The following is a 9897-nucleotide window of genomic DNA, read 5'->3' on the forward strand; positions in this document are numbered from 1 at the left end:
GTGGCACTGAGGGCAGACCGACCCCTGTGAACCCCTCTTGCCTCTTTGGTCCACCATGTCCTGATCTCACCTCCTGAAACTGAGAGTAAATTTATTAGGATGATGAAAACACTGGCAACGGTTGTGGGCATCGTTAACATTGGGTCTTCGCTTCAAGGAATGACCTTATTGGTAGGGTATTAATTTGTTAGGTTGAGAGGGTTCGCTTGGAGTATACTTTAGGACACGGTCACTCTATCCCTTGCAAATAAGCCTTAAAATAAACAGAAACAGAGGCAGAGTTCCAAAATTATTCTAAAAAGCTGTTTCATAACTACTGTGCTTACCAAGCCAGATATTAAATAGTCCACAATGTTTTCTAAGGACATTTGAGAGGCTCTCCCCATCCCACCCTCTGCAGTGATCACAACTTACATAACAAGACTGTTCACCATACTGGAAGAACTGAGCCCCCAAAGCAAACCAGGTACACTTATAGACCACATAAGAGGATTTTTATTTTTATTTTTTGTTATGTATTCTTTCTTATGCTGGGTGAATCTTGGAATTTATTGTTTGTTAACACTTCAGCCAAGGCTAAATATACTCAGCATTTTAAAATCCACAACAGATTCTGGTTTCAAAACAAAGAATTGAAATTTTGTCATTCTGGGGAAACAATTGAGAATACTTATTCAACCAACTGACAATAAAAACCAGAAGGAGAAAGGGAACTGTATACAGCAACCTCATCCTTTGGGCACTGAACATCTTGACTCAGGTTATGTTGGGTTTTTGAGTCTAAACCAAAAACAGTACCAGCAAAATCATGAGAACTACAAAACATATCTTTACCAAAATGAAAGATGAGGTTATCTGGAGGCTAGACACTAGACCAGCCTGATCCCAGACTTGATGCTATATGGACTCAGAATGGGTGAAATAATCTCTGTTTCATTGCACACATGGCCAAAAAGCTTTTGACGCTGACTAGTCTGAACTCATGGGTAACTCGGATGGTACAGCTGCTCAGGGAACAAGACAATGTACAGCCCAGCTTCTATGAGGAGAGGAAATTCATCTGTTTGGCTAGGATTTAAACTTCACCCAGATGATGGCTTTCAACATTTCAATGAAAATAGGGATGTTCTATGGGCATTTGTCCCGGGATGTAGGGAAACTTGGAGGAGGAGGAAGAGGAGGAGGAGGAGGAGAAGAAGAAGAATTTGGACTTGATATCCTGCCTTTCACTCCCCATAAGGAATCTCAAAGTGGCCAACAATCTCCTTTCCCTTCCTCCCCCACAACAAACACTCTGTAAGGCTGAGAGACTTCAAAGAAGTGTGACTAGCCCAAGTGTGACTTCCCCACTCAGCTACTGCATGTGGAGGATTGGGGAAGCAAACCCAGTTCACCAGATTACGAGTCCACCGTTCTTAACCACTACACCACGCTGGCTCTCAGGGGACAGCAAACCAGCAGTGAGGATGCTGAAGGAAGAATACATAGTAGGCAGCATGCTAAGAAAGATGACTACACAATGGAGAGATTAAGAAGGAGACTTCAAGAAACAAAAATAGATGGTGAAACCAAAGAAACTTCACAATGCTTAAGATCAAGAAGGGCTCTATGCTATTGGGAGCAAGAGAGGAACACTAGGAAGCCTGGCTCTGGACAGAATCTCCTCTTTTGACCCAGATCACAGCTTGAGGATATCACTAAGTCCAGCACTGGGCATTCAGGTGGTGTTGACAGTTTGCAGTGACTTTCATGAATTTTGGCTGCCCAGAAGAGCATCTGTGAACCGTACCCTCAACTGATCTAAAATGTGGTGGACAGATTGACTGTGGTTGACCACTGAGAAAATGTCACACCAGAATGGAAAGCGCTTCACCAGCTGCCAATTTGTTTCCAGGTTCAATTCCAGATGCCAGGTTTTGCCTTCAGATTTGTAGATGGCCTGGCCCAGGTATTGAAATGAGTGTCTACTTCCACCTGAGCCTATCAATCGAGATCTTTTGAGAGCCCCACCTTCTACCATGTGAGTGGTGGCTGAAGCAAAGGCCTTTTGTGGTAGTACCCAAGTTTATGATCCAGTGTGGACTATGAGATCATCATCTTAAGCACTTCTCTGTGTGCCACCTCTGAGGACGGTCCGGAGGGTGGTGATGAGAGAATACGCCTTTTCTGCAGTTGCTCTCCAGGGAGACCCATCAGGCATAATTTTGTCATTATTTTGGTGCCAGGCAAAGGAGTTTTTGCTTTCCCCAACATTTTGGCTGCATCAGTGATTGAATGTCGTGTGTGTGTGTGTGTACTCTGATGATGTCTTTAATATGGTTATGTATTTTCATTACTGCCTTTTATCCTTGTTGCAAACTGCACCAGGACTTTTTGTTGCGGGAAGCAATTCGTAAGTTGAATAAACCTTGGTATTCAAAACGCCCACCCAGCAAAGCACTCACAGGTTGCAAGAACCATCTCTCCATGTACTGTTAGGCCAGCAAAGAAGGCAGAAGTGACCCAGGCAACCCTGTCAATGCTGTAAGGCATGATAGACTCACTGGTCCAAGTTTCCAGTGGGTAAGGTAATATTCCTCTGGAATGCTCTGCAATGAGTCTTTAACGAGACGACGTGCTGTCAATATGCAAGATGAGACTTGGTGAATGAAAAGCATCCAGAAAGAGCACTCTGCAGTGAAGCTATTTCTTTGAAACCTATGCCATTCCCCTAGGCTACCTTTGACATATCATTTTGGGTGGAAGTGGTAAAGAGACCCAACAAAATGATTTTGGTAATGCTTTTCTATCAAATGAGCCATGTTCCTCCAGCCTCAATCAATCCCTCCTTCAATGCTTGCAAACCAGCTCTTTGTTAACTCACTTACATTATTGTGCAGTCCTCCCCAAGAGAGCTTTCTGATTACAAATGGATTTCTTTTTTTACCCTTGGGCATTGTGTCAACTGACCAGCATGAATCCTGAATTTTGGAAAGAGTCATTAAGCAAAGCGGCAACCGAGCAGCTGGAACAGCTCCCCATCATGAGGAGAAGTAATATAGCATGCAGGGGGGGAGGGGCAGTTTCCCCAGGTGCAAATTTGTTAGGGGTGCAAAATTTCAACATCCGGTGCTGCCTCAATACAGCTGTGTGCTTCCAGGAAGTAACATCTGCAGACAGCGGAATGACTCTTCTTTTCTTATCTCTGCAGTTTCGATCTCTTGGGTGACATGAATGTCATTAGGCAGTTGAATGCGCATGCGTACTCCATCCATTTCCCTCTCGCCATGCGGCCCCGGGTACTGGCAACACACGCTACACCACTGATGAGGAGGACATTCTGCTAGAAGCAAAGGTGGTACTCAAAACCACCTTGAGGACCTGGTCTAAAATGCTGCACCTTCAAGGTGAGTGTAGGCAGGGCTTTTTTGGGGTGGAACTCACTAGAACGGAGTTCTGGCACCTCTTTGGTGTATTCCAGCACCTCTGTAGTACTGCAGCACAGCAGCACAGCGATTGGTGTGGTGCAGCAGAGGGAGCCATCATAAGGTGCCAAAACTGTTGGTAGGGTGAGTGGGTGAAGAAGAGATTACTTAGGGGCAATCTCTCCCCTCCAAATAAATAGCTCAACAACCTTGACTGGATGCTCAACAAAGTTTGGTTGGTTGGTCCCCCTAAAAAAAAGCCAACAAGTTCTGGAACCCCTTTTTCAAAATAAATAAATACTGTATTTTTCGCTCTATAGGACACACTTTTCCCCCTCCAAAAATTAAGGGGAAATGTGTGTGCGTCCTATGGAGCAAATGCAGGCTCCTTGGCTTCAGCGATAGCAACGCGAAGCCTCCGAAGCGCAGAGGGAACGCTTCCTCCGCACTCCGCAGGCTTCGCGTTGCTTTCGCTGAAACCTGGAGAGAGAGAGGGGTCGGTGCGCACCGATCCCTCTCACTCTTCAGGCTTCAGGGATAGCCACCTGAAGCCTTCAGAGTGCAGTGTGAGTTCCCGCTGCGCTCCGGAGGCTTCAGGTTCCTTTTGCTGAAGCCGGGAGAGTCTTGCTCTCCCGGCTTCAGCAGAGAGGGAGAGCTGCGCAGCGCCCCTTCAGCCAAGCAGGAGGAGAAATGGAAGGGGCTCCGTTTCTCCTGCGGCTTCGCTGAAGGGGCGCTGAGCAGAGAGGGGGAGATTTTTTTCCGCTTGTTCTCCCCCTCTAAAACAAGGTGCGTCCTATGGTCCGGTGCATCCTATAGAGAGAAAAATACAGTAAATGCCCTGACAAATAAACAGAAGTGTCAACTGAAAGCTTGAGGGATAGGAAGCAATGAGAATGAATTTCAAAGAAAGAGACCCAATGGACAAGTGGGAGGTTGAGGGGTATCACAATACAAACTACTGGAAATATTCCATGGGCACCTGATTATCCTGGAATTGTATGCAATTGTATGAGAAAGAGAATGACACAGCTTGGGGTACTTGGGGACAGCCAGAACAGCCCAAACTGGCATTCTGGACAGACTTCCAAATAACCCATGCTGCTTCCTTCTGATTTGCTCACTATATTCTTTCCTTTTGGCTGATGGGCGCATGATTGCAGCCTTGAGGAGGAACAGCTGCAACCTGAGACTCTCTGGCAGCGAGCGATACTGGGTAACTCAGGTTCATCTGCCTGACATCTTTTCCACAGGATGATTCACAGCCAGGCTGCCACCTCTAAAAAGGATTTAAGGAACAGTGGTCAGATATATCACAGGATCAAATGCGCAACTGTGGTCATGATGCCCATATGATTACTGCAGATGGAAGCTGGTTAAACTTCAGAGACATTATGGCAGGGCTCCAATATATCAAGCATATGTGGTTGGCAAGTAGTCGCCGGCCAGTCTTTGCCAGAGGGACCAATATTGGCAATTGGAGGCACTTGATTTTAACATTTCAAAACTTTACTCCATTCCCCCTCTTTCTGCGGTTCCTTAAATTTGCTTTAAATATCTTCGGCATATCCAAATTAACTTAATTTGCTCATTTATTCATCTTCTTTAAATACACACGCTTATGAAACTGCAGGTTATTACAATATTGCTGCCAATTTATCTGTAAATATTCAATAAACCATTTTCATTCTTTTATCGGTGTACTTTCAATATGGTAGACACCACTTACAAAGCAGAGTGCTTCTCTCCCCACATTTTCTGTAAAAAGAGCATCAATTTTGGCCTACCCCTTCCATAAGCAACCTGCAGGGCAATCCCTTTCACACTGGGTGAATAATAAGAACAATTTTATTATGTATACCCCGCCCATCTGATTGGGTTGCCCCAGCCACTCTGGGCGGCTTCCAGCATATACAAAAACATAATAAAACATTAAACATTAAAAAACCTTCTTATACCTTCAGATGTCTTCTCCTTCAGATCTCCTTGACATCTGATGGGAGGGTGTTCCACAGGGTGGGTGCCACTACCAAGAATGCCCTCTGCCTGGTTCCCTGTAACTTCACTTCTTGCAATGAGGGAACCGACAGAAGACCCTCGGAGGTGGACCTCAGGCTGAACGATGGGGGTGAAGATGCTCCTTCAGGTATACTGGACCGAGGCTGCTTAGGGCTTTAAAGATCAGCACCAACACTTTGAATTGTGCTCGGAAACGTACTGGGAGCCAATGTAGGTCTTTTAGGACCAGTGTTATATGGTCTCGGTGGCCGCTCCCAGTCACCAGTCTAGTTGCCGCATTCTGTATCAGTTGTAGTTTCCGGGTCACCTTCAAAGGTAGCCCCACAAAGAGCGCATTGCAGTAGTCCAAACAAGAAATTACCAGAGCATGCACCACTCTGGCGAGACAATCTGCGGGCAGATAGGGTCTCAGCCTGCGTACCAGATGGAGCTGGTAAACCCTGGACCCAGAGTTGACCTGTGCCTCCATGGACAGCTGCAAGTCCAAAATGACTCCAGGCTGCACACCTGGTCCTTCAGGGGCATGGTTACCCCATTCAGGACCTGGGAGTCCTCCACACCTGCCCACCTCCTGTCTCCCCAAAACAGTACTTCTGTCTTGTAGGAAGGAAAATCTGTTGGGGTAGACTAAAGGGTATGTGCAGAAAAGCCATACACACAGATGCATAAAGTAATGATGATAATAATAATAAAAAAATGATAATTTCATCCAAAATCAAGCCACATCCTAGTTTCACTGTTAAAAATCTCACTGTGTTCATTTAATACAGAGGCAACAGCACTAACTTACAGCACAATCCAAACCCAAGATCCAGCAGGATGAGAGAGTTTGGATTTGGCCGACCTTGGGCTTTCCTAGCTACGCTGGCCTGAAGTCTCTCACTGCAGCTCATCTGGGGCAACTGAAACCTGTGCAACTTGCACCAGTATAAGTCCCCCAAAGGGACATTGTGGCAGAGAGCTGAGGGCGGGACACAACAAACCCTCTTCTGCTCAGCCATGTGACCTAGGGTCCAACCCTCAAAACCCGGGCCCCACACTCACCTGCCACTTCTACTGGCAGTAGCCTCTCCCAGGGGGCTCCTGAACGGTGTTTACAATAGTCAACTCTGTCACTGAAGTTAGGAAGATACTGAAGAGCATCCATTAGAAGTGATCCAAAACAGTGCTAAAATGACACTTGCAAATCTCCCTATTGCAATAAATAAATGATGACTGTGGCCAAGATCTATCTGAAGTTCTGGACATCAGACTCTCTTACTGACTGGACTGCCTTCTCCCTTAGACTAGAGATAGGGAAAGGGAAAGGGAAAGGGAAAGGGAAAGGGAAAGGGAAAGGGAAAGGACCCCTGGACAGTTTGTTGTTTAGTTGTTTAGTCATGTCCGACTCTTCGTGACCCCATGGACCAGAGCACGCCAGGCACTCCTGCCTTCTTCTTACATTCCAGGTTCCTATGCAATATTTATCTTTACAGCATTGGACTTTCCTTTCGCTTCCAGGCATATCCACAACTGAGCGACCTTTCGGCTTTGGCCCAGCCGCTTCATCAGCTCTGAATCTACTTGTACTTGTCCTCCGCTCTTCCTCAGTAGCATGTTGGACGCCTTCTGACCTGAGGGGCTCATCTTCCAGCGTCGTAACTTTTATATGCCTGTTGTCTTTGTCCATGGCGTTTTCTTGGCAGGGATACTGAAGTGGCTTGCCGGTTCCTGCTCCAGGTGGATCACGTTTGGTCAAAACTCTCCACTATGACCTGTCCATCTTGGGTGGCCCTGCTCATAGCTTCTCCGAGTTATTCAAGCCCCTTCGCCATGGCAAGGCAGTGATCCATGAAGGGGATCACAGTTAAGTCCAGTCAAAGGCGACTATGGTAGAAGACACTCCTAGCCACTGAGGTAGATGCACCCAGGAGCACCCCCAGATTACTAACTTGCTGTTTCAGGGGAAGCATGACCCTAGCCAAAGCAAATAATCAACCCATTATCTGGACCCTTGGCCTTCCCACCGGCCCATTGAATGCCCCATTCCAGGGCTTTCCAATGGTTCCCACTGGCAGGGTCCCAGACAGCATCACTCCTGTCTGCCTGTTCAGTGAGTGGAAGGGGGAGCTCTGTGCCGGTGGATTGGCACACTCTGCTGCCAATGGGGTAAGCTGGCGAAGGTTACCAGGGCTGCCCCTCTGCCCAATGCCTCTCTCCACCCAAAGGGGATTTGCATTGCACAGTTAACTCTCACTTTCTCTCTCTCTCTCAATCTTTGGAGGATTTAATTCTGCAGGGAAAGCCAGCTGGTCCCTTCCCCTGTCATTAACTTCTCCTAAATCGATTGAATTAAAGATGGCCGAAGCCCGCCAGAGAAACAGCTCAGCTCAACCTCTCCCCCATTCGGCTGCTCGCTCCATTCAGCAACCGATCTGCCAATCACCCAAGTCGCCCTGTTTCCTCTCTCACACACCCCGGCTCTTGCTTTCCCAGCCATATAGGACATGTAAGCCTGCTTCAGTCTCATTCAACTTGACACCTGTTTCATTTTAAAAGAGGCTCCTATAAATAGAAGAGGGAATGCAAATCTCGGTGGCTTTGCACTGTATACTGGAAAAAGCAACTTGCAACCCCGTGGGAGGGGGGAGGGAAGCGGGAAGGAGGGGGAAAGAGACACTATCTTGCCTCAAAACATGGCAGCTCTATTTAAGGGCCGTTGCTTTTAATTTAAATGCTCATTTCTTTTTCTATTTTCAGATCCTCCCTGGGATTTTAGGAATGTTGAGACGTGCTGCTTATAAAGCCCTAAGTACAAGATGGTCACGGATGGCTGGAAGGAGGCATGTTCTAATGGAAACAAATCACTTGTCAGTGAGCAGCCTTCAAACTTCGAACAAAAGCTCAAAGGGCTCAGGAAAAGAGACATGTTGGTTGGCTTCTAAGGCCCGGGTGCACGTTCACAGCCCCCCTTCACCAAAAGCTCTGTGGTTATTTAATGCAAGGTTAATTTATGTCCACAATTTGGAAGAGGTGGTGCAACGTCAGCATTCCCTGTTAAAAGGGGATTTCCATCCTTCCAAGCTCAACTTGACTTTGCAAAACAAGATCGTGGCTCAACTGGAGTCGGTGTTTTCTAAGGAGTCTCTCAGAAATACATTTGAAACCTCCCCAAAACGAGTCCCTTCCTCTTGTTTGAAACATGCCAGCTGCTTTCCATTACAAAATCTTTCTTTCAGCTGTAGGGTCTTGTTTAGTATATACTGTAATTCTCTATGGTAGAACTGGGATGGGACGCAGGTGGCACTGTGGTCTAAACCACTGAGCCTCTTGGGCTTGCCGATTGGAAGGTCAGAGGTTCAAATCCCCACGATGGTGTGAGCTCCCGTTGGTCTGTCCCAGCTCCTGCCGACCTAGCAGTTCGGAAGCATGCCAGCAGGTTTGAGCCCCACATTTGGCAAAAGATTCCTGCATTGTAAGGGGTTGGGCTGGATGACCATCTTGGTCCCTCCCAAACTTGATTCCCTGATTCTGATTCCATGAAGCCAATATCCCTCCTCCCATGGATTTCATCTATTCATGAATATCTATCTTTCACACATCACATTCGTGAACATTTGAAACCCCCTCTCCCATTTACTCATGCAAACATATACTAGCCGACATCCAAAAACATGACACACCCTTCCAGCAGATGTCAAAGCGATAAACAACTACCTGACATTCAGAAGACATCTTAAGGCAGCCCTGTTCAGGGAAGTTTTTAACGTGTGATATTTTACTGTATTTTTGCTTTCTATGGAAACCGCCCAGAGTGGCTGGGGAGGCCCAGCCAGATGGGCGGGGTATAAATAATAAATTATTATTATTATTATTATTATTATTATTATTATTATTATTATTATTATTAATGCCCTGGTTTCAGTTCACAAAGATCCACTGGCTTCTGTTGACCGTCTTCCAAAGGTGAACTTCCATCAGCCGACATCCACAAACATCAGTCTGCTTTAGCCTTGTAGCCTCTATCGCTTCTGAATCCAAAAGCCACCAACATCTGCCAGCTTCTGTTAGGTCCATCATGAGACATCAGCCAGCTTTCAACCACAGATACCAGCAGCCTTCAACCAAGCAAACTTGCCTTATTATTGCTCCCTAGCATCCCACTGCCAGAGGATTGCCTTCTTCCATTCACCACTTTGCCTCCTCCAAGTGGAAGAAACCTGGGCAGTGCTGAATGTCACATCCATTGCCAGGTGTGTCCTGCTGGAAACAGAAAAATGCTTTCCCCCTGGCCTGCCTTTATATCCACTGAGTTCCCAAGTGCTTTTGTGACATCACAAGAAACCCACAGCCAATGACAACAGCTGGGGAGGCATCATCTTCATTGCTTTGAGCCTCACAATGGCAAGAGGACCTATCAGTGATTGTGTGCTTGTTTATTCAGGAAGCGGGTGGTCCTGTGGTCTAAACCACTGAGACTTTTGGGCTTCCCAATAAG

The 9897-nt window shown here is 46.6% G+C and overlaps 1 long non-coding RNA gene across 1 annotated transcript; it reads left to right on the top strand.

Moving 5' to 3' along the window:
- Nucleotides 1-353: 353 nt before the first annotated feature.
- LOC307226868 lies at nt 354-8709 on the top strand. Its single transcript, XR_013843624.1, has 3 exons — nt 354-466; nt 3191-3386; nt 8160-8709. It is a non-coding gene; the product is annotated as an uncharacterized lncRNA (long non-coding RNA).
- Nucleotides 8710-9897: the final 1188 nt, after the last annotated feature.

The sequence above is a fragment of the Podarcis cretensis genome (genome assembly GCF_951804945.1).
Source record: "Podarcis cretensis genome assembly, chromosome: 11".
In the NCBI taxonomy this organism is placed as follows: Eukaryota; Metazoa; Chordata; class Lepidosauria; order Squamata; family Lacertidae; genus Podarcis; species Podarcis cretensis.